The following is a 24614-nucleotide window of genomic DNA, read 5'->3' as shown; positions in this document are numbered from 1 at the left end:
ATACATTCCAAAATCCTGACTCTGTCCTCCTAGTTTTGTTTCCTCGGTTTACCAGGTCTTCTCAGAAAGGCCCGAATGGTGGGTCCCATGTCAAACATCCACCCTTACCAGATTGGTGAGTTTTCCTGAGGGTGTGTGGTGCCAGGGGTAAGGGCTCAGTGTTCAGCAGACTCTAGGAGTCCCAAACCCGACTGTTTGGGAAAAGGAAACTATGGAACCATTTGTTGAGAGCCTACTAAGTGCTGGGCCCAATACCGGGTTCATATTTAACCTTCCGCTGCTCTGAAGGTAGCTATCATCACCTCCATTTCATGAGAAAGGAGATGTGCAGCGAGACGAAAGCACCTGCTCAGGGTCAGGTGGCAGAAGTTCTGTTCTTCTCAGAGCACCACTCATGCAGTGGCCTGGACTTCTCCAGGCTTCTTTTCTCGTCAGCAGAGGGGCTCACACCACACCTACCCTGCAAGCCAGTGGAGGTATCAGAAGTGCCTGGCATTTAGTAAGCGCCAGTCCTCATTCCTCAGGGAATGTGGCTTTTGTTGGCCAGGCAGAGGGAGATGGGCTATCTGCACTTTCTTCCCCACCGCCCCAGACCCACCACTATGGCCTGGCTTAGAGGTCTCCTCTCTCCGGACGTGGGTGCTACCCCTCAGCCCAGAGTTGTTCCACCCTGCTCCTCTGAGCACGCACCTCTGGGCTTTTCTAGAACGCCCCTTCCACTTGTTGCTGTGGTTTGGAGACCCTTCTGATCTCTACATTAAAAATCCCTGAGGGCAGAACTTGCAGAAGCAGTGTGGGGCTGAAGGAGACTTTGAGATGTTTGGAGGAGAGGGCTGCCATATAAGCTGAGGTCCTGGACTGCTGGGAAGGGCAGACCCGGTGGGGTGTGGATTCCTGCTCCCCCAGCGCAGGCTCCTCGCTTCTGAGTACCTGTTCGCAGGTGTCGTGGGGTGGGAATACCAGTTGAAGTTCTCCAGGCAGTTTTCTCGTCAAGCAGCCGAGTGTCCTTTTCTCTCATGCTGTTCACCCACTGGGACCAGGGACAGGGGACGGGGAGTGTGGCATGGACTGGCCCTCCTCTCTCCCAAACAGGTGGCAACAAAACCACAAACACTCATTTTCAAATCACATATGGCTTCTTTGACCCCGTCAAATACCTTTATTCACACAAACGTCCCTTAATTTACAAAGCCTCAGTCATTCATACACATTGGGGGAATCCACAGTGTTCAGGGAACTTAAATATAATGTATCATACCAACCCAAGCAAACCAAGTACAAAAAAATATTCATATAAAGTTGTTCACACATAGGTCCTAGATTACCAGCTTCTGTGCAAAAAAAAAGAAAAGGAAAATAGATTAACTAGTATTTGAAACGAACTTTGTGCCTGGGTTAAAACCTCTCTCACACCCAAGTCAGCCGCACAAGACAAATTATCACAACATACTCCCCTGCTGTGATGGAAAGAGGCCCCCGGGGCATGAAAGATGTCTTTAAAACGGCCCTAAATGAACCCCCTTCCTCATGTGGCCTCTCATGGAAAAAGACGCGCAGGCCTCCCTTCTGTTGCCCCCTGCAGTCTTAGGGGGGCTCTAGGCAACCAGTGGCAGTGAGGTCATCTCTCAATGAGGGCTGTGGATGCTTGTTAGTCACACCTCCTGCTTCCCTGGGAGGGCCTCTCTCCAGACAGGAGCCCGGACGGCAGGCTCAGAGATGGGCCTGTCATCCCAAAGGCTGTGCCTCAGCCCAGTGGGAGGATGGCTGAGGTAGTGTCTCTGGACCTCAGCCCCAAGCCCCTCGGCCTGAAGAGCTGAACAGTTCAAGCTTGGCTGTTTTCAGGTTGCCAGTTCCTAGGAGAGCCAGCAGCTGTGTCTGTCTGGGGGCCACCAGACAGACCTAGGAAGGGGAAAGGAGTTGTGGGGGACAATAACACAAGACCCCACTAGAGTCAGAGCCACCAGTGCCCCAGATGGGGGGATGGCACGAGCAGGACCAAGGGTGGGAGGCATACTCGGTAGGCGGAATGGAAGCCCAGGTAGCATGGAACAAGGCCAGGGCAGTTAGGGTCCCCTCCTTAGGGGGTGGAAGCCCAACTCCTGCTTCTCCAAGCTTCCAAAACATACCCCGAGGCTGAAACCCAGACATCCACCCATCCTAGTAAGATCTGTCTTTTAGGAAGGTAAACAGCCAGTAGCATAGAGAAAGAGATCCACAATGCCAGCTCTTTTCCTTTTCATAGAAAAAGACTCAAGCAGAAATAATAATCTTATTGCTCCAAACACTGGTTCTCTAGGAGACAACTGATATGTCAAGGAGCTGAGAATCTTGGAAGGGAATGAGAGGCGGGGACCGTCCAGGGCGAGAAGGCTGAGGAAGGTGGCGAGTGGTCTTAGCACCGCAGGGTCAGGAAGCAGAGGGAGTGCAGGGCGTGTGCCCCTGCCCCTGGCATCTCTGCCTTCATTCACTCTGGGCCACCACTGGCAATCCCACAGAGGCTAGGCCCTGTCCAGAGGGGCGGTCTCCACCTAGTGTTGGGCACGTTTCTCCTCTGGCTGTAAACAGGTGATTTCTCAAGTAAACATTTAATACACTCCCTCAGAAAGGCAGCCACGAGTGGCAAGCCACATCTGAGTGGGAGGACAGAATTCCCATCCTCTTGTCCCAATGCCTCTGGGATGAGAAGAGGCTGAGGCCTGCAACCTTAGTTAGTCCCTGGTGCCCAGAAGGGGGTCAGATGGAGCCAGTCTGTGGTATCCTCCTAGCTACAGGTAAGAGGCAGGGGCCTGCTGGGTAGTAAGAGGCAGAGAGTGCACCTGTCTGAAGCAGTTTTTCTGTCCTGGGCTAAAGCTGCTAGTGAGTGCCCTGGTGGTGGGTGGGGAGACATGTGCCTGGCTGCAGCCCTCAGGGAGGGGTATAGGGGGAGGGAGGCAGCGGGAGGGTAAACCTTCTCAGGGGGATATCTGTGAATGCGAGAGTTTAAGTGACAGATGGACACAGACAGGGAGAAAAGAAGAACCATACTCCAAGAGAGCCAGGAGGTCTGGTCAGAGGAAGGCAATGGAATAAGGCACTATGATCTGTCTTGCTGATTCCTCTCACTGAGGGGGAACTGAGCTCAGACCCACAGGGCTGAGGCCCTGACCCTCCCTCCAACAGGCTACACTTTTCATAGATCCAAGGAGATGAGAATTAACTGCTATTTTAAGGTGAAGAAACTCCTAGAACTTGGGACAGGCCTAACCAACTTGGTGGTGCTGAGATGCTGCACCACCGGGCTGCTGGCTGGCCTGAGACCCAGGTGGAGAAGGTGAGGAAGCTGATCACGGTGGGAAGAGGTGGCAAGTGGCTGACAACAACAACAGGAGCTACCTGGGCCTACTCCCAAGGCTAGACGGCTGCCTGGGCAGAGCCAGCATTTGCTGAGGGCGGACTTCTACCTTCTACCTTGCTGCCTGGTGCCTCAGGTGGACAAAGTGAAGAGAGCGGGGGAGGGAGGAGAAGAGGGAGAGACAGGCACTTGGGGTTAACGAGCTAGTCCTCAGGAGCCAGGAAAGGAGGGCCCACCACCAAGCAGGACGGGCTGGGCGTCCTGCAAAATTAGGGTGCGTAGAAGCTACCCCTTCCAGGCCCACCTCACCCAAAACATGGACATCCTGTGGCCTGCAGGGGATACTCTGGTGCCAAGACAAATAAATGGGGAGACTGTAGCTCCAAGACCTTAAAAGAAAGCTAAGAGACCTGGGGAAGGCAGAAGCAAAAGAGAAGCAGAAGGTAAGTAACTTGCTAGGCTTGAGCCCTCACTAGGGACTTCGGAGCATGGGACGCAGGCAGGGAGTGTTGGGGTGCGGAGTTTGGGGACTGTTTTTCCCACTTGCTAATGTACAGAGACAGCTGCCCCCAGGGAAGGCAGGGAGGGGGGTGGGGCAGGAGTGTATACTGCCATTCGGGGAGGCCACTCTCCCAAGGCTGCCAGCTGCAGCTCAGTACACACAGGAGGTCGCCTGAGAAGTCAGAAGAGACGAGACAGGCGATCACGAAGGATTTCAGCCAAGGCAGGGAAGGGCCTGGTTACCACCTGCAGCCCCGCCGGATCCTGCTAACCACAGCCAACCGTCTGCCGAGGAGGAAGCAGCCTTGGTATGTGAGGGGCTGGAGAAAAGGCTGAAAGAATGGGAGCAAACGTATTGCCCAGTGTGCGCTGATGTGCTGCTGGACTCTCCCAAACTCCCAGGGTCACAGGACCAGGACTGCTGCTGTGGGGGAAAACCCCCCCTTGGTCACACACCAACTTAAATGCCCTCCAGTTATCTTCCCTATTGATCTTATGCTGGTTTAGAGAAAACAAACAAAAATAAACACAAGAATTTCCCCCCCCCCCCCAACAAAGACCCTTTCCTGCTTGGCTATCATGGGGTGAAAAGCCTACGGCACTGTCAAAAGTGGTGTCCAGGTGACAGGGACAGCACGGGAAGGGTTCCCCGGTTTCCCTCTCCTCGCATGGGGAGAACGCCATGTTCAGAAGGCCATGAGGAGGGAGGCTGCGAGCGTCATGGGAGGGTGGAAGAACGGCTAGCTCCCCTGGCAGACACTGGCGGCGGGGCCCACGGGCTCACAGCTGGGGAAGCTCCAAGGTGGCAAGCCCACGACAGGGCACCTACAGGCTGCAGGGCTCTGCCCAGTCACCTCCCTACTCTCGGCAGGTCTGCCTTTTCCCCACCAGACACACGTACACCGAAGGTCGGCAACTAACAGTACGTCCCTGGGGTGAGGGAGACAGGTTGATCGTGTCACCATAAGTGACACCAGGGGACCCGGCACATAGGACACACCTTTCACTGAGAGGAGACAACAGTGGCATCCAGTCCAGGGCACCCTGTTCTTATGGCAATGGTCACAACTGGCTCCCAGGGACTCACGCAGTCTCTGTGACAACCTGGATGCTTGGTGGCTACATCTGGGAAGAAGAGCCAGTAGGTGATGAGTGCTGAGCTCACAAGAGTGACAGAGGCCTGCTGAAGACCGGGCTGCGTCCCAGGCAGAGGTTTGGCACACGTTTTTTTCCTGGGGAACCTCCTCTGGGCAGACTATCACTAACAGAAAGGTAGGCTTGTGGGGCTGGGTAGGCTGGTGCTCAACTGCCAGAAGTGGGACATGGCTACCTTCTATCCCTCCCCCCTCAGAGCTCTGGGGTATAAAGGGCAGTAGAGGGAACAAGTCCCACCACCTTAAGTCCTGGGTGGCCTGGCGCTTCCAACAGCTTAAAGAGAACACACCCACAGTTTAGAGCTTCTTTCTTGAGTTCTCCTGGCCAAACCCTGGTCTTTCTCTTCCAGGTGGTTCTTCACCTCTGATCCTTCCCAAGGCCCCAGGGCTGGCCAGGAGCAGCCCACCAGAAAGAGTCCAGCAATGCCTGCGTCTGGTGGGGAGGTGGCCCCAAGGCCTCCTTCTGTCTTCATGTCCCTGTTCCAGGAGAACTCCCCAAATTCTCCATGGAAAGGCAGGCCTTCTCTGGGGAAGTGAGGTGTTTATAAGCAGAACTGAGAAATGGGTAAAAGACAGGGAAAATAAAGGACAAAAACAAAATAGCTCCCTAACCCCTTACAAAAATTAAAAATGAAATTTATACATATGCTTTGTCCATATTGAATTTCTTTAAAGAAATGGGTGCCTATCCATAGCACAGCTTCTGCTCTTTTGAAGTCTCAATTGTTTAAATTAAAAAAGAAAAAAAAAAAAAGAGGAAGACAAAAAAAATAAAACAAAATAAAAAAAAATTAAGCAAAACGAAAGAAGGGGAAAACCCAAACGAAAGCTTCACATTGCTGGAAGTCCAGCTGTCGGGAGATCGCCAACCGCCACGCCACCACCTGTACCCTCTGCCGTCCTCTGTGCGAGACTGATGAGACTGTGGGTCCCGAGGATCAATCTGGAAGATAGAAGGCAGGGAACGAGTGGACACTGGTCAGTAGGCTTGAGGCGCCCTGTCTCCAAGTTCCAGATCCCCACTAGGTGCCAGCACCCAACCCGGATGAAATCAGGATCTGTGAAGTGCTGGGGTCGAGGTTTCTAAGTACTTTATCTGGAGTAAATCCAGCGTCACTGGTTACTACCTGTCTGCCATAGACTTCCACATAAGGAAAAGGCGGCACATGGACTGAAGGGCAGACAGACCCTGGCTGGGAACCCAAGCACACTGGCCCCAGCCACAAATCTGGTCATGAATCCTGGTCCCTTTCTAAAGGCTTCCTGTACTGTTAGGAAAAATGCCACCGGATCCTAGCCGCCCATCCCTGCAGGCCCTGGCAGCCCCACTTCTCATACTTCCGTCCCCACCCTCTCTGACTAATTGTGCTGTCCTGAAAGTTCAAAGCAACTCTCTCAAGTTTATTTATCTAGTGCTAGGTAGCCAGGCTTCTTCTGCAGCAGAGGGGCCAGACCCCACAGCCAGGGGCAGTGGTGGGGACGGAGCCACCGGCTCAGCCCGTAACTGCAGTGCCCTGGTGTGGTTAGGAGCAAGGTTCTGGGTCAACAGGCTCTGCCACTTGACTGTGGGCACATTGAAGTCCTCTGTTCCTTGGTCTTGTCACCGGTGCCTAAATCACAGGTTCTCATGAGGAACAAGTGAATTAATACATGTAAAACACCAAAAAGTGCCGAGACCTATTATGATATTATTACTTGGGAATCGCCTTGGTGCTGGGCCGCAGGAACAAGACAAACTCCCTCGCCCTTCAGGGACCTGTTCTGGGGGAGGCCCAGAACAACCCCCTGCAGAGATCAGCCATGGGCCAGCCCTTACCGCAGCCTGGTTTTCCCAGTCTGGGCCTGACCAGAGCTAAGTACAGCCCTGTTCTAGGCAGGGCAGCACCCAGGGCAGCAGCGCCCCATCTGCACACGCCGAAGTCACCTATGAGTTTCCAAGTGCTCGCTCTCACCCTGAACAACGGAGTCAGACAAGTCGTTCACCGTGTGCCTGAAGCCCCCCAGTGGCTCTATAAGCTCTCTGCACCATGAGAGGTGCCCTCCCAGCCCCATGCCCTCCCCACCATTTTTTGCCACATGTGCAATCTGACAACACTGGCCATTGTCCTCAGGTCCTGGGGAGATGCCTGGCTAATCCTCACAAGAAACAGTGGGGGACGGCGACACTGGACCATTTACTGCCTGTCAGCCTCAGTTTCCTCCTCTGAGATTAGGGGTGGGGTTCTAATAACTAAAAAGTACCTGGCCCACAGCAGGAACTGACATACTCTTATGAGCCCATCCTCTCCAGCCATGTGTCCCCCCCAGAAGTGACGAATGTGTTAGATTTAAACAGGCCTGGTCCTCAGCCATTTAACTATTAACACTGCTTGTAGCTGGGTGGGGGTGCAACGGACAGGACAGACAGCCCACTGGAGGAGGGTAACAACGCCTTCTGGAGAGCAGTCTGGCAATGTGTTTTCAGCGCTTCAGAAGAATTTTAACCTGTAGACCCTGTAATTCCACCTCTGGAAACGTGGATGACCCGATAATCCGAAATATGAAAAGGCCTTGATGAATAAAGATGTTCTTTGAAGTATATTTAAATTATGAGGGATCAACTCATAAATCCAAAAATAAGAGACGTAAGCAAACAATCCATCCAATCGGTGATATTTACAGAGGAAATGAGAAGGCTGTGTGGCATTTTGAACATTATGGCAGAAGCACGCCCCTGGGTTTAGTGTGAAAAAGCAGACTACCAAGTTCTCTGGCATATAGTATGACCACAACTATGTAAAACACAAAAACCTCCAAGTACAGGCAAATCTGGCAAAAAATACATCTCAACACTGTACTTGTCGTGGTTTCTTCTCCCCTCACTTTTCCTCTGTATTTTTAGTACTGAGTACACATCACATTGTCACAGTCTACTCTGCAATGGAAAAAACAGCGTACTCTAATCAACAAGAAAAGCTGGCAGTTCGGACAGAAAGGTCCTTGGAATAGTGAGTGGTCCAAGAAACCAGACTTGGGCTCTTCCACACACAGTGGACGTGGAGAGTTTCCCACACCTGTCAGACGAGAGGCGAGACCGTGATTCCCTCCTCTGCTGTACAGGTGAGGTGACCCAGCTTCTGTGTGTAAAGTGAGGATGGATGATAAAGGCACTGGAAAAGTATATGATCTGAAAAGAAAACACTGGATTTTCCAGGCTCAACCTTTTCCTCCACTGTTGGTTTCCTTGCCTATTCAGGGCTTTCAACAAAAACCCAATAGTGGGTCCTGTGTCTCAGTTTTTGACTTGGAAAAATAAACTCATCATACGCACAATCCATGATGATCCAGTCGCCATCTCAAATCCAGCTTCCTTGAGCATACCTCTTGCCTTCTCCCCGAGCTTTCAGTAGACAAAGAAACCCAAAGATGGGGGGAAGGCAGGGCTTCGGGGATCCTTAGGAATCCAAGACATTCCTAAGTCCTTCTGAAATATGACAAGAATAGCCCAGAAAATTGTATGGTCATGTGTGATCTGCTGAGATAATATCTGGGACCAGTTATGACTTTTTTAACACTGCTTTCCTCCTTCCTCTGGCAGGACCCAAGCTGAGGACCTCCTCCTCAAAAGGATGACCAGCAGCAGGAATGTGGTCCAAGGCAGCTGAAAAGTGGCGTGCGTGGTCAAGGAGGCAGGGACCTTCAGAAGCCACAGTCCCCTTTTACAAAATAACCTGGTGGAGGGAACAGAGTGTGACCGCAGAAGATCAAACCAAACCCAGTACCATATAAGAGTTCCTCCACCCTCCTTCCAGCTTTCGCACTGGTTCTGGCTCTGCTGGTAGGACACCTCAGGACAGCTCACAGGTCTGTTGGCTTCTCCCTTGTGGGCAGGGACAGGAAAATGAGAGGGCGCTGTCTTCTGTGGAAAGGACCTGGAGTTTGAATCCCTCTCGTCTCCCACTAGAGAAGGGATACCTTTTCCCAGGGAGCCAATGGCAACAACCTCACTGGAAGACAGTGGGGGCCTTTTCTATGGCTGAATGGCCCATACAGTTCGGGGTTGCAGACCCTCCCAGGCACTTAGTGGAACAGTAAATGATGTAGGTCCCAGCCCTGGAGGGTCCTCAAAATTCATCCCAGAGAGGCCATGCCTCAGCTCCCTGACTGCCACGGCTGTGGCTTGACTACTCAGTTACCAGCTTCAACCAGGGCTTGCCTTGTCCCTTTCAGTGGAACTGCTACCTCTGACCAGAGCCCTCTGGAGGGCAAAGCCATACGCGCATAATTAAAAATGGTGGTGTGAGAAACCTGCAGATGACATCTGTAGTGTACTCCATCTATCACCTTCTTCATCACCTCATCTTGTGAGGATGTATTTGCCCTGTTTTGAGGAGGGAGCAGACCCAGAGAGATGGAGCAACTAAGAGCTGCTGAGTAGGAGAACCAGGACTTATCCAAACTTTCGCAGCCTTTGTGCACTGCCCCAAGTCTTTCCACTATGACAGCCTTCACCTGGTGCTTTCAGAGCTGCTCAGCCAGCGGTGCTCATGGCCTGCATTTGATGTGGTCTTGAGGGGAAAAGGTGTGGGTGATCTGGGAAGGTATGTTGGCCCATTCTTCCCTTTCTTCTTGCAGCTCTCGGACCACGTTCCCTCAACACCTCAGACCTCATTTCTCTGTAATTATCACAACATCGGTGACTTGTCAAGCATTTCATGTGTGCCAGGCACGTTCTATCTTGGTAGAACACCTTCTATGTGCCAACTCAGGCAACTGTTAACTCGCCTGCTCTGCTTTCCACTCACCGTGTCCCAAAATGGACCAACTGTTTTACATCTACCACCTCATTTCACCCGACAACCCCATGAGGCAGGAGCTGGCCACCCAGGTTTAGAGATGAGGCAACAAGCTCAGAGAGAAGACCCGCACGGCTAAGACGAGGTGGAGAAAAGGGTTGGAGCCTAGGTCCATCTCGCTCCCAAGAGCCTGCTTTTCACGTTTAAGTTTGTAATGTACAAGCCCCTCCTACAGAGACAAGAAGAGTTTAAGCGCAGTTTCTAACCTATTTAAGCCTTTCGTTTATAAACATTCACTCAGAAAAAGGCTCACAGAAGGCTTGGCTTAGGTACCTCTGCACAGGTCTGGTGTCCAGAGCACAAAAGGGGGTGTGGTGTCAACCAGACAGTGAGGAGCCTTCTGGCAAAGTCTTCTACCAGCCAAGCAGTTGTCTGGCCCGTTCAAGGAGACTGGGGAACCAAACAGCTCCCATTAAGGCCACTAGCAGTGTGGAGAACAGAGGCGGGGGAGAGCTGTGGTGAGGGCAAGCCATGATGGGGCCGGGGACCGAATGGGCCAACATACAGAAAAGACAGGCATCTGGCTGGCGTGCTCATAGGCCAAAGCACAGTATAAACTCAAACTGAGGTGTTACTGGGTGGTAGCCAAGAACGCACCCTAAGCTAAGTCCTCCCTGCAGTCCAACGTGTCCTGTGTGGTGGTATTGCTACAGCTAATGATACCTTTGAATATGCTAGACACTATGCAAGGCTTAATTTGCAAACAAAGGACCATGTAGGAATTCTCTCCATTTTACAGATGAGCAAACTGAGGCTCAGGGATTAATTTTCAGCATGTCATGCTGTGGAGGCACAGTGGGAAGGTAATCTCTCAGGGTCACAGAGGGCAGGCCTCTCCTAAACAGGATTAGCTTCAAAATGAGTCATTCTTCACTTGTTTAATACACCAAACAAAGCAGCTGGCTTTTCATACTCAGCGATCAACGTGCCAGCCCTCGGGGGTTCAGCGGCCCCAGCACTACTGTCGATTGCAATCTGTCAGAGGGAGTGAGGCCAAGCTTTCTGATGCATCATTTCTCTAAGGCTTAGCTGGCAACGGTGGTGCTAAGAGAAGGACAAAAGCAGAAATGCCCAGGCCGTGAACAGACCCCGGCATAGTATATGGGAGGTCCTGGTGTCAGGGTTGGTAAAATGGAGGAAGAGATGACAAACGGGGCAACAGTGTTTTCAGTCTTTAGGTTCACAGGAGGGAGGTGGTGTTGGGGAAAAGGGAACGAGAGGCTGGAGGTTATTAAAGCATACCCACCAGGCTTCATGGCAGCCCCATGCCCCAGAAGGCCAGGGAAGCCATGCTTCTATGATGTGGTCTTTGAGCCCTGACCAGGAGAGCAAAACCAGGGGGAAATTTAGGAGCAGGCCCCGATTGTGGGGGTGGGAGAAGCATCATTCAGAGAGCGTGTGACACAGAATGGCAAACGATTGGTGCCGTCATGGACAGGGGCTTTAGAGTTGGAAGACCTAAAACCCCTATCCCAGCTCTGCCGATCACTAGCTTTGAGCTTTATCAAGTCAAGGCCCTCTGAGCCTCAGTTTTCTCAGCTTACGATGTGGAAATGTCTACCTTGCAGGGTGTGAAGTCCAGTGATGGGATTTGTAATGGGCACGGTGAGGCTCTCAATGAGGTACTTAATAAGCTGAGTTGGCAGCTTTAAATCACAGCCAAAACCAAAAAACACCCTAAAACAAAGCCTCACAATCGTCACTGGCTCAGGCAAAAATTCTAGACAAGATGAGTCAGCCTCAACTCCGTCTTCTCTGAAGATGACAGCCTCCTCCCTGCTCTGGTCTGGCTGTGTACCCCACTCACTCCAGTTCCATAACCTGTCCCCTCACTGTCCGGACGGCCGGGTGGCACTCACTCTTCCAGGCCCCCTGCACATGCCTCTTCCTAGGAACCGGACCAGAGGAGCCAGTGTCCTGTCCTCCAGTGAGTGGTCAGGGAATAACCAGACCGCCCAATAACCACACCGTATCTGCCACTCTTACCACCTCCTAACCACAAGCTTCCTTAAAGGCAGAGATAGTCTCCTGCTTTTCTTAAGCCTTCAGGTTGCCAAACACAGAAGTAGCTCAAATACTGGTGATCGATAGAAACTGGGAGCTGGTATACAGCAATAAAAACCTAATTTACAAACTTCACAGAATCATTCATTCAGTATGACAGGATTTTAATATAAAAAGTACGGTTATAAAAACCGCTGCCTTTGGTTGCGCTCTCACTGAGCACCCCAAGCAGGCAGGGGGAGAAGGCCCAGCCACTTACTTCATCAGGCTCCAGCAGCTGGGCAGGGAGGAAGGAGCTGGGACTCTGTTATTTTTCTCCCATGCTACACGCTGCCATGCCCCTCCCCAGTGTCAGAGCTGGGGGCAGAAACGAGGCACATGGTGCAGGATTTTCCTGCCATGACAGCCTACCAGTTAGAAGCCCAGGAAGCTCCTACCTTGATTCCAACTCTCTGAGCTACTCCTGCCCTCACGTACTTTCTGAGAGGTGGCCCACCCTCAAAGGGGAAGAAGACAGCCAACTGTCTGCAAATGCAGTCCGCTTACTCTGGAGAAGGAACTTGAAACCCAGCTGTGGCAAGGTGGAGCTGGCCGGCTTCCGAGTAGAACCCTGAGTCTCAGTCAAAGAGAGGGGCAGTTAGGACTGGGAGACTTGGGTTTGGCCTCAACTCTCTGGACTTCCTCAGAGCTTAAGGCCCCACCGTGGCACCCTGTAAAACGGAACAAATGCCCGATAACTCTCCCGGTAACAAGTGGCTAAGAAGTGCTTCAAGACGTGGAGACCTGGCTAGCGTGCTGCCAGGTATGGCTGACTCCCCTACTCCAAGTTCAGAATACACAGACTGTTGCGATAGGTGGTGGGGGCAGGGCTGCCCTACTAGGAACTGAGCAGCAGCCTTTGGGCAGCCCGGGGCCCACCCTTTGCCTAAGAAGTCACCCCTCCCATCTCTCACATCCTCTTCACCTACTACAGGCGTGTCCAGAGGAAGCAGCCCCATGAATTCTCAGAAACATGGACTGTCACCCAGGTTGTGACAGCAGAAATACAAGGGGAGGAAGGTCCCCGCTGGGTGGCAACTTATTTGGAGATACTGAAGTAAAATGCAGGAAAATGATACATGACTTTGCCTGGTGATGAGTGTAGGGGTGGGCAACCTGGCTTCCGGTCTCATCTAGCTCTCCCTACTCTCTCTGGGGACATCAATGCTTCACATGCCCATGAGAGGCTTAGGACCAGGGCAGGGGTCTCAAGCTGCTGTGCTTTAACTCCAAAGACGCACAGGTTCTGCAAATCCCGACAGCACATGAAGTCCCACTGTGTGTAAGTCACATGCTTTCTCTGAGAGAATATCCCCAACATTCAGATCCTGAGAAGAGTCCACAAGGAATCCCTGAGAACCAAGAGGACTCCTCTAGGCTCCTTATCTATTAAGGTAAAAACTCCAAACAGAAAGCAGCACAGGAGGGCTTGTGGGGCTCCCCACGCAAAGGTGGAAGTACCACCCCGTGTGGCTGGGCTCAGGGCGGCGTGGGGAGACGGGCTTCAGCTCCCTGCCCCGGAGCCCTTCCTAACAGCGGGATGGGGAGGTCCCTCTCCCTACAGGTGGAGCAGAATCTGAGACTCCCTTAGAGCAGACGAATGCCGCTGAGAGGGCTCTACGCCACATTAGCTGAGCTTGGCCCACTTACCACACACACTCTTGCAGCAACAAATGGCCCACTGGACGGCATGGCCTGGCTTACCGAGGGAAAGGGGACGAGCAGCGCTTAAAGCCACACAAGCAGATGGCAGCTTTACCTCAGGTATGTTCGCAAGTTCAGACAGGGCAGAGAGTGGTTCCACACCAACTGCAGCACGCGGGTCCTCTCAGACACGGAGACTTGGTCATATTACGGCAGCCATCATGTCACCACTGCCGACTTGCTTAATATTGTTTTAAACTTTCTGATACTTGGAACGTGCTACCAAAATGCTAGTATTGAAAAGTTTGCCAAATGGACAAGAATAAGAATCACTGGGCAAGACCTAAAAGGCTTGGAGGTCTCTCTGGTGACCAGCAATGAGAAGGACGCACCCCGAACCATCACCCCTATTAAAAGACCATTTAACTTGGTCTTTCCGGCCTTGGGAAGTCATATATGGCAGCCCTGAGGGGATGGGGGTTGGTGATTTCCCCTAAGTACCTTAGCTGGTAAACAAGCGCCGGGTGAAATTCACTCAAAACAAAGTAAGGGGCAACTTCTTGTCTCCAGAAACAGCCCTAGTAATTAGCAGTAGGCTACGGGGACACCCTAATTCCCTCCCTCAACTTATTAAGTGTGAGGATGAAATGAAAGCTGCCAACTGCCTCAATTGGCCCCCAAAGAGATTGAGGTTCAGCTGTGGCTGCTGTGAGTGGCACAGAAAGGGCTCAAGGGAGAAGCTGGGCTCCTGAGTGAGTTCTCCTTGTGGGTTCTCGGCCAGGAGGAAGATGGCTACGGTGCAGCTATAGCCAAAGGGGAGAGGTCGCTCTTCCATATGGGGATAGGACCATCTGTGGTTAGAAAAGGAAAGATTCAAATAAGGTCATGCCCACAGCGGTCTGGGCAGAAGGAGACCATATGGACTTCTGGTTACAGCAACCAGCCCAAAGCCCCAAGGCTGAGGGGAACTCACTGGGGGCTCTTGCTACGGGGTTTGGAGCTCTTAGGGAAAAGAAGGGCACAGCAAATTGTTCATGAGAAACGAAGTGAAAACGAAGGATTAGCCCGACGAGAATGTGGCAAACACAGGACAGGGACAACACAGCCATCATTACTAACCTCACTGTATGCTAGGAATTACACTGGGGCCTTTAGATTTCTTGTACAGTGATGTCTTTACAACGGTGTATAGTGAGCTTCATTTAATGGACAACGAAATGGGGGCGCAGCAGTTAGGTGCCTTGCCCACAGTCACTCAGCTGCTAAGTGGCAGACCTGTGAGTTAAGCCCAGGTTCCTCAGCACATCAGGTTCGAAAGCAAGTATCCCAATGTCCTGGCACCAACGCGGAGGCACAGGGTTCTAAATGCCCGTCAGTGGTCGCCCTTTCTCACCTCGCGTGCTCAGGAAGGCACCTGCGCAGTCTCACACCTGAGACCGGTACTGGCATCTCATCTCCACCGCACCCCACCCCCAGGGGCTGACGGTTCTCTCCTCACTGTGACCTACTCCCCTGCCAAAACGACAGCCTCATACACCCCCTTCCCCACCCATCCCGACCCATCCCCACCTTTTGTACAGGATGAAGTTCACTCTCCTTAGGCTGACGCTCAAGGCCCTCGGCAACTTTGTGCTATCTTGGGATAACCTCTGTGGGAACCAACGCAAAGATCTGCTCTTGGCACAAACTCCCAGTGTGTGCCTTTGCTCACGCTGAGCCCCCTGCTTAGAATCTTGTCTGCCCTTCTTTCTTCCAGGGTCATCTTAAGTCACGTCTTACATGTTGCTGCTATTTATTCAACAAAAAGCCCACACTCGCTCGTCTGAGCTCCTGGGAGCAGAGACAGTCTGTGGCCACTACAGACTTGCTAATATGACCTATCTGTGGAAGCTCATGGAAAAGACCATGGCACCAGGGCTCTAGCCATGCGGCAAATCACTTCCTCTCTGGAGTGGGAGGGGGGAAGACACCTACCCAGGACACACATGAGGATTTAACAAGATAATAAACGGGGACAGTATGAAGTCTGGCAAATGGCCTGTGCTCAGAAACTTCAGGTGAGAGCTTCTGGAAGGTGTCCCCCGTTCCGTCTGCCCATGTTGCCTTATGATGATAAAGACTCCCGGCCGTACCACGCTTATTCCTATCCAGAAACAAATAACAGTGAATACAAGACTAACAGCAAGCTGCAGAAGTGCTCAGTAAGCATTTGCCAAACCAGTGCCAAAACCCAGGACTCTCCTGGCTTCCAGGGAAGGGGATGTGGTGAAGAGGCACGTGGCACCAGCCTCCACTCGAGGCCCTAGGTAGAATTCAAACCAAGCAGCGGAAGGGCAGCTGCAGGACTGACTATGAAGCCCCTCCTCCACTAGCTGGAGGTCAAGGTAGGGGCCACCCCTGTGCTCCTGGTACTTGCACTTAGAAATCCGGAGGCAATTGAGATCAGGTCATCTCCCCCCACCTCCTTCCCCTGTGCTCCTTTTCTGAACCTAAAATAGAAAGTATTTCCCAATTTAAGTTACAGTGGCTCTCAAAATCAATTTTATAGCCAGCACTCATGGTCCTGATGTTATATAACTATTAAAAACAAAAACCAAGACATGCCAGGGCTAGAAAGCTGCTCTCTGGCAGAAACACCAGCCTGTCCATATGAAAGGACACTGCACAGGTTTTCAGCCCTAAAAAGCAAAAGTAAATACCAAAACAACAAAACGCAATGTTCTTGAGACATAATTACAGCAGACTGCATATGCAAATGAAGACACAGAAGAGCTAGACACATCCGTCACCTAATGAGAAGCTGATTACAAAGGGAAGAACAAAACACAGCAAGACTCAGCCATCAAGTGAAGATTGTAAACACAGCCCTGGGTCTAAGGAGGTCACTCTGTGCCCAGGTACCCGGTGCTCAGCCCCCAATTCGTGACTCAATAGCCCCCCAAGAAGACCTGGACAATCACTCACAACTTACCAAATACCCATCTAGAGGAGAGAGGATGGGTTTATATTAATACACCCGAGATACATTTGTGTATTCCCCACCCCCCAAAACTCCCCTCCTGCAGTGCTATCTCTTTACGGCTCTGTCCCACTGCCCAGGGACTCAAGCCACAGATACTGGAGTTACCCTGAGCCACCCATCCTCTGCCTCCCTAATTCAGTCCACCTGCGAACTCTGTAGAGCTCTGCAAAACACACCTGTTAATTCACTCCTCTCCATCATACTACCCACCCAAGCTGGAAAACCGCAGCGTCCTAATTGGGCTCCCAGCTTCCATGCTTGCCTCTGTCCAATCCTACTGGCCACAGAGCCAGAGTGACCCTGTAAACATGTAGATTGGACGGGCAAAGCCCCTGTGCGATGATTTATCATGATCGCCAAAGCTTGGCCTGATGGGAATCTTGTCCACCTCCCTCCTGCCAGTTCCTTGCGCCTCTTCTTGGCACAGGTCTCAGCCTTCAGGTCTCAGTTTCAACGTTACCTCCTAAGAAAGACGATGCCTGACTATCTTGGGCAGGTCCCGTTTTCTATTTCCTCCATCCATACGCACCTGAAATTGTATCTGAAGCTTTCCTGTACGACATGACATGTGGATGGAGGTATAAGAGCCTCAAAGGTGGGGACCATGTCTGGGTTTTCACTGATGTACCACAAGCACTGACCACAGTGCCTGGAACATACACAGCTAATCAACAGAAAAGTAATGGGCCCTCGGGGGTGTGTTTTCCTTTTTATCAGTAGGGGATGGGGTAGAAAGCACATGAACCCGCACACACTGACATCCTGACACCTGTTACCAGCGTGGCCCAGAACTAGTATGAAAGGCCAGCAAGATTCAACAGCTGGAGTACCTACTGCACACCTCGGCTACCTTCACATTTTCTACTGTCTCCTCATAAAAATCCAATGGGTGGGCATTAGCAACCCCATTTGGTCAATGAGGACTCCAAGGGTCAGAGAGACGCCTAAGGTTTAGACTAGGGTTTCCAGGCGGAAATTCCTGCCCGTCTCAGGAATTTTTTTTGCTTTCCCGTTCCGGAATCCCACGAAAAGTTGGTCGGGAAATCGGGAAAAATGGCTCCTTGAACCCAGGTGGTTGGTAGTATCGGCCGTCACTTTGTAGAAATGATTCATCATGGAGAACAGAAAACAGTTTGTCTCGGGATACGGAAACGGGAAAGCAAAAAAAAATTCCTGAGAATGGGCGGGCATTCCTGCCTAGAAACCCTAATTTAGACGGACTGAGGTCAGGGGCTGGCTTCATCTCACACCTGGCATGCCGCAGGTGCTCAATACAAGCCCGTGAAACGAACACGTGAAGGTGCCCAGTCCAGTTCACAGCCACGTCTAAGACTCCACGTGGAGAACGAAGCCCTACCTGAGCGCCCACTGCTTCCCTAGTCCCTGGGCCTCGCTGCCTTGCAAACTCCCCGTTCTCTAAGGGCGATCTCCTGTCCTACCATAAAGACCTCACAGGCGCCCCTTATTCCCCTGATGGCACTCGCAGGAGAGCACCCTAAGATGCTCACTGTTCCTGTGGCTCAGAAGACCACTGCTCCAGAGCTAGGGAAGTCCACGGAGACGTTCAATGGCTTTCCTCTTCCTCCTTTAAGGAGCTGGAGGCCACAGGGCCTCACCCCATCTTCAAGACACACGCACTAAGGGAGGAACCAGGCAAGAGCCAGGAGTCCCTGGTCCTGGAACCACATCCACTGTGGAACAATGAACACGCCAGGGCTGACGGAGTAGGGCAGAAAACCAACGGTGGTCCTTCAGGCACCCTGCTTTTTTGGATGAGGAAACCATGGCCACAGAGAAGTGACCTGCCCAAAGTGCCAATGCTGGTAATTATAGAAGACAGAGCCAGGATGAGAAGCTGGCAAGCCCTCCTAGCTCTTAGGCATGGATCCAAGGTTTGTGAGGGCAAAGGGGAAGAGGTGGGTGAAGCAGTGGGCTGTGTGTAACAACGGTAAGGGGTGGAGGGTGCCTTTACCCTCTGTGCCAGTTTTCAAACCCGAGTGTGCAGCGGTACCACTGGAGGCTTGTGGAACCCCCTCCCCACATTCCAGCTCTGCAGGTCTGAGGTGTGGCCAGAAATACGCATTTCTACCAAGTTCCCAGGGGATGCCTGTCAGTCTGGGATCCACACTTGGAGAGCCACGGCTGCTAAGGTTTGTCACTGGTACTGCGTTGGGGGGTGGGGACTAGTAAGGAGTGTGGCAATAGCTCGTCGATAGTTTCAAGTCCACAGGACGGAAGCTTGATCTATTAAATAGAAAACGTACTTATGACATCCTAGTTCCTTCCACTGATAAAGTGGAAGCAGTCTTTCTAACCAGTTAAACTTCACCCAGGCCATGTCATTAGGCTTCAGGTCCTGAAGGTCCCACCTGGGTCTGCCAATGGCACCACTATGGGCACTTAACGAAATCCTCAGAGGAGACAGGAAACTGGAGTTCCAGGAACAGCTGTCCCACTGCTGTAGGACTTCCAACACACTGGGCTCCCATGGCTCTCGGTGCTACCCCTGGTTGGTGCCCAGGCCGAGATGCTCAGGGCAGACGAGGGAGGAGGACCTCTGGATCACGTCAGTGGTGACATCTGGATTTTACTTTACGCAGTCGGTCTAAACTCCCAAGTAATTTCTTTTTAAAGGTGAAAATGTCACCCTGCTGTTTGTCTGGGGTGTGGAATTTCTGCCACCCCACGCAAACCAACAGTTCCTTCCAAACATCCATCAAATTCAAGCATGCAATCTCGTTACTAACAACAAATGAGTCTTTACTGGTGACTTCCAGTTCTCTGTCTGGTACGAGGCTGGGCGGTGCTGGAAAGGCCCATGCACTGTGCCAAGATCTGACAGCACTACACTTCCAGGCCATGCCTTCGATCTGTCCCAGACTGGAGCTTTCTGGGAGGACATGTCTTAGACATGCCTGAAAAAGGCAGAAAGGAAAAAACAAAAGGGTACAGTCCATGATATTTTAGGGTTTTGTTTTTTCAAAAGGATGGAAGTAAAGGCAGAATGAGTCAACTGGCTCACATCACCTCTGTGACTTTCCCATCGGAACAGATGGTCAATACTAAAATCCAACATGATATACCAAAGCCAACCCGCCTTCCATTACTACAATAGTACCATACCCAGGAATTAGGAAAAGTCAAGGTGACCATTCAGAAGACTACCTGCTGAGTCCCCACATCCAGCTCCTTTTTGCCACTTGGGAAAAGAGCATTTCCATCTTCCTCACTGAGCCCTACGGTGTGTCTGGATGGCTCTAATCCATTTTTCCCGAGCCCCTAGACATCACTTTCTTTTACAAAGAAACAAAATACAGAATTCTGACCTGTATACGATGCAGGCTGAGTTATAGCTTTCCCCGGGCACCTCTAACGGAAAGTGAAATTCCTTTAAGTTGGAAATTCATTGCAGTATTTTACGGTATTGATTTATTTTAAACTTGGCTGGCAGTTTTAAGGCCTGCCATGCTTCTGAATACTAGAAATGCTGCAGGAGGTCTCCATTTCCTCTGATTCTGTAATACCACTGAGGACTCACTAGTGGAAATGAAACGAGGGGCTGGGAGCTTGTCTACTGTTGCCCTAGTTTATCGAGACAGAACCCTGGGCAGTCTCCCCAGGTCCTGCGCCTAGAACGCATCCGCTTTGGAATTTCACTGCGTACTAGGACATACCCTCTCCCCTTGCCAGCTGAGTCCTGTACCCAAAAAAGCCTCACTATGCCAAGGAGAGATTCTGACAAACTGAGATGTGACCTCCTCACTTGTCACCTGGCTGACAAGGTGCCCTTTAACTTAAACGTACCTCCAAGCAGCAGCCCAAGGCACCACCTCCGCCAGGAAGCCTTCCCTCCCACCTACTACCATGAAGTGTCTATGCCTGATCCCGGCCGCTAACCTTCGGGCCTACACTATCCACACCACTACTACACCAGTGCCTGCCACATGCCAGGACGGCCTTGCTCACCACACCTGCGTTGGCCGCAGAATCTTTCCACACAGGACTGCAGGCAAGCAATACCAACAATAGGCACACAGGATGAAATCCCTTGCTTTGGTCAAGATTCAGTCAATGAGCGAGATTTGTTGGGAGAAACCCAGCAACCCCTGCCATTTTGCTTTGGGTCCTCACGAACCTCAAATGCCCAAGCTAAGTTCACTTGGAACCGACTTCTGCCAGGGTGCTGGGGAGCAGAGACAACAGGGTACCTATGGGTCCCATCAGAGCCCTTTGCTTGTACAGACGCCATAGACTGTTGTGTCAGCATTGCCTCGGTGCGAGTGCTCTCCTGGCTGCCATTACACGGTGTGCGCTCTGGGTCTCCCACTTTCTTCTGCTAATTCTGATGTCTGCCTGCTTATGTGGCTTCTGCCTACTGTTGCCCACCTCTCGGTTACCCCAGCCACGTCTCCCCTGCCCACGTTTGAGGCTGTATCAGTGTGACACAGGAGGAAGCCACACACAGGTGACCTGAAGCAACGGGTGCCTGGGCTCAGATCAACTGTCAGACGCAGAATGATGCCCTCTTACACCTGAGGGGTCACCTGTGTGGTGCTGTCTGGAGGGGCACCCAACGTCTGCCTCGGAATATAAACCCATCAAGAGCTGTTACGGAGGCTGTAGGAGGCAGAAGGGAACAGTGGACTCTCCAGTCAGCTACCTTGTTTCAAATCCTGACTCTCAAAATCTTAGGAAAGTGATTATCCCCTTCCTTAGTCTGCAGGATGACAGACGACAGAACCTATGCACACCCTGTATGACTGTAATATATGCGAAGAACTTAATTCCAGCTGGAGATAAAAGAGCAGGGCCTTTGCCCTGCACAAGTCAGGAGGCCCCTGAAAGCAGGTTCCGTTCGTGTTGGTGGGAGTGTCTGTGTGTCTGTCCCGGTAAGAAGAAATGGGAGTTGGAAGGACCCCAACCACCAGGCAGCTTTGCACACAGATGGATTTGGTTTGCCAAAAGGGAAGCTGTCTACACTCGGAGGAGCCAGGGAGGAGGAGAATGTGAGCAGCCACAGCCCTGGGGCAGGCCTGTCCCCTCACAGATGTTCTGATGTCCGGCAGAGCTTTCAGGGACAGATAATCCCTGGGGGCCACCGGCCCCATTACATAACCTACAGTTCAGCTTCCTCCATGGATACAGCAAGAGCAGACGAGGGGTGGCAACAGCAGGGACAAAAGCTGCTTGGGGGAGCCGACTGGCTTTACAAACGCCAGCCTTCCCCACTTGGGGGAACTCCCAGAAAACACCAGTAGACAGACCAGGCCCCAAGAGGTGTCTCCTTCTATGCTAGGTCCTAGGGCTGCCAGGTCTTCACAGTGAAGGTTGAGCTTTAAGTCCCTGGAGAAAAGAGACACACACCCCCTGGACATTCACTCACAACCCCTCCACTCATGCACAGCTCCGTGAAGTCTAATGAGACAGGGTAAGGCAAGGCTCGGACTTCCATTTTACCAACAGGGACTCAAAAAAGGCTCAGAGGCCCCAGGTCTGCTTGGCTCAAAGAATTAGTATCGCTGCCTAAATATACTCCCCTCCCAACGATCTCTCTACTTGAACTAAAACCCGCATTCTTTAAGGATCTACTCATCCACTTCAGGGTGAGGTTGGCATTTCCCCCCTCTCACCCTCCCATGAGCAGGTCAAGGCTCCATCAGAGCCTAAGAGGGACAAGTCTCTGGGTGGAAGTATCAAACTTCTGACTTTGGTCGTTTCGGCAGTTATGCCTTCTCCATGAAGCCTTCCTTGCTTACACGAGGCCCCTCCCATCCTCATTACTCATCTCAAAACGCGGTGCCAGGAGGGCAGCAAATTCAATGTACTGGGTACTCAGATGTTTGAATTTAGTTAAAAAACATTTGAGTTTAAAGATGATTCAATGAGGTTAATACCATATTGGGTAAAGCTATGAGCTTAGGGCTGGGTGCAAATCTGGGCTTTGCCCTTTGTTAGCTCTGTGACCTTCAGGAAGTTACTTAAAAAGAAGTAAATGAAGTAATGACCATAAAGCACTTAGCCCAGGGATCACCATTAATTATCATCATCTTTGGTTATCTTGGTTGGCACTGTCACCTCCTTCAAAGCCTAACCCCTTAGCCCTCCACTCACCCGGTGAGGCTGCAGGTGGGGCTCTTACAGCCCCCACAGCTGTCTCATCCTGCCACCTCCCTCAGGGAGAGCAGGGAAGGGCATGTCTTAGGTGCTCCTGCATTAGTTCATGACCACCCTGCTGGCTGGGCCAAGAAGTCACACTCAACAGAGAAAGGGCCTGGAGACCTAGCTCGTCCTGGGTTCCCAATTTCTCACCTAAAATCTTTTTAATTTATTCTCCAGGGACTCTGTTTTGAAGACTTTGCTGTTTAAAACAAACCACATTATAGAAGCATTTCTTTTCCACTTTTAGTTTTCAGTATCACTTCTGATTAACTTGATACTTGTGACAGTTTGAGGTATAATTCCAGCCGAATTGACTTCTACAGCTTCAACGTGAGCAGGCGTGCTACGGCCTGTTAGATGACGTGGAAAAGCTTGTGAATCCTCAGATGACCATTAGGGATCCAACTGGAGGTGAGGACCCCACATGAAAAAAACCCTCAAATCTCGTAAAACAGAAGCAAAATCTGAAGCTCACGTTTAGGGGCCCACCCAGGGTCACTTAGCTTTTTAGGCCAGAGGCACATCTTTGGATCCCAGGCTAAGGATAAAGATATCATTTATTACTTCAGCAAGAAATTAGGCCTGACATCTTTGGTGTTAGGCAGCTACGAAAATTGCATACGGAGCAAAGAATATTCTATGACCCCTCAGGTCACAGCAACATCTGATTTCTTTCAGCGGGCTTGAGCTGCCTCCTCCAAATAAATGTGATTCAAGGGCTCCAAAAGGCCCTAGTAACCGAGGTTTGCGTATTCGACAGCAAACTTGCCCGTGAATGCAGATTCCCTCATCCCACAACACCCTGGTCACCTGCGGGCAGTGGCACCTGGCACATCTGTTTGGCTGGCTTCCCACTTTGGGTAAGGCTTGTGGCTGGCTGGTAGGAACCTTTAGGAATTATTACATATCTTCAAAAAGTGACAAATAGAGGAAAGACAGAGTCCATCATTCAGTAATCTGTAAAAATAGATGATATTTATGGAACAAGTAATTGGCCAGAGTTGCCTTGAGTACAGCCTTGTTTAAAATAAAAAATAACACAAGCAATTTAGTAATCATCTGAATCAAGGCCACTACCAAAGACCACTGTCTTCAGAAAAAAACAAAAGACAAAACAACACTACCTCAAGCCAAAGTGTGTATATAAAATTCTACCATTTAGACAGGTCGCACAGGACATTTCACAACCTCTTATGATTCCCAACAATCTCAATAAGATAATATGATCTGTTCCATTTTATGGACAATAAAAACTCAATAAGATAAATACGATCCACTCTACTTTACGGATAATAAAACCCAGAGAGGTGAAATAACTTGCTGAGGTCACGTAGCCAGTAAACCACAGAAATGGGACTCAATCATAGTGCATCAGGCAACACTGCTTTCAGAGGGATCCCCATGTTTGCAATCCAAAGTGTGTTTTCACTCATTGTTGAAAAAACTAAAACCATTTAGTCCTGATTTAAACATTGCTGTGAAATCTACACACTTTAGATTACTGAGGCGTTTCTTTATCATGCTGGTATTGGGGACAAGTGCATTTCCTATATGCAGGTAGAGTTGGAGCCATGACAACAGGCCTGACAGGCATGTTGGCTAGGAATCAGGACACACAAGCTCTGTCCCTTCATTTGGCACCTGGGATATAATTCCCTTCTTTCTAGGTCTCCCTACTTCTCAGCTCCCCTCCCCAGTAGAATTCCTCAGGAACAGTCATCTACTCTACTGGTTCCCAAAGTATGGTCTGGAGTTTGGGAATCCATGAATCCAAACCTTTTCATAAATAACACCGGGACAGTATTTGCCTTTTTCACTTTCATTCTCTCATTAGAGTACAGCAGAGTTTTCCAGAAGTTCTGTAATGAGGGACATGGCACCAGGTTGTAATACAGAAGCAAAGATGAGAATCCAGCTGACTACTG

At 51.1% G+C, this 24614-nt stretch overlaps 1 protein-coding gene across 3 annotated transcripts in view; it reads right to left on the bottom strand.

Annotated features, from left to right (window-relative positions):
• Nucleotides 1-24614, bottom strand: part of STK35 (serine/threonine kinase 35) — a 56708-nt gene that overhangs the window by 13558 nt on the left and 18536 nt on the right. The window contains exons 4-5 of one of the 3 annotated variants that reach the window (XR_013992263.1): nt 4833-5929; nt 1133-4164 (exon numbers count right to left, since the gene is read on the bottom strand). The gene's annotated coding sequence lies outside the window, so the exon portion shown is untranslated. Of the gene's footprint in view, nt 1-1132; nt 5930-24614 lie in introns of those variants that run through there. The other 2 variants (XR_013992262.1, XM_081033390.1) reach the window with 2 other exon arrangements.

Source organism: Rhinolophus hipposideros, assembly GCF_964194185.1.
Source record: "Rhinolophus hipposideros genome assembly, chromosome: 22".
Classification (NCBI taxonomy): domain Eukaryota; kingdom Metazoa; phylum Chordata; class Mammalia; order Chiroptera; family Rhinolophidae; genus Rhinolophus; species Rhinolophus hipposideros.
The sequence above is the reverse complement of the archived record's forward strand: the minus strand, read 5'-3'. Positions and strand labels throughout refer to the sequence as shown.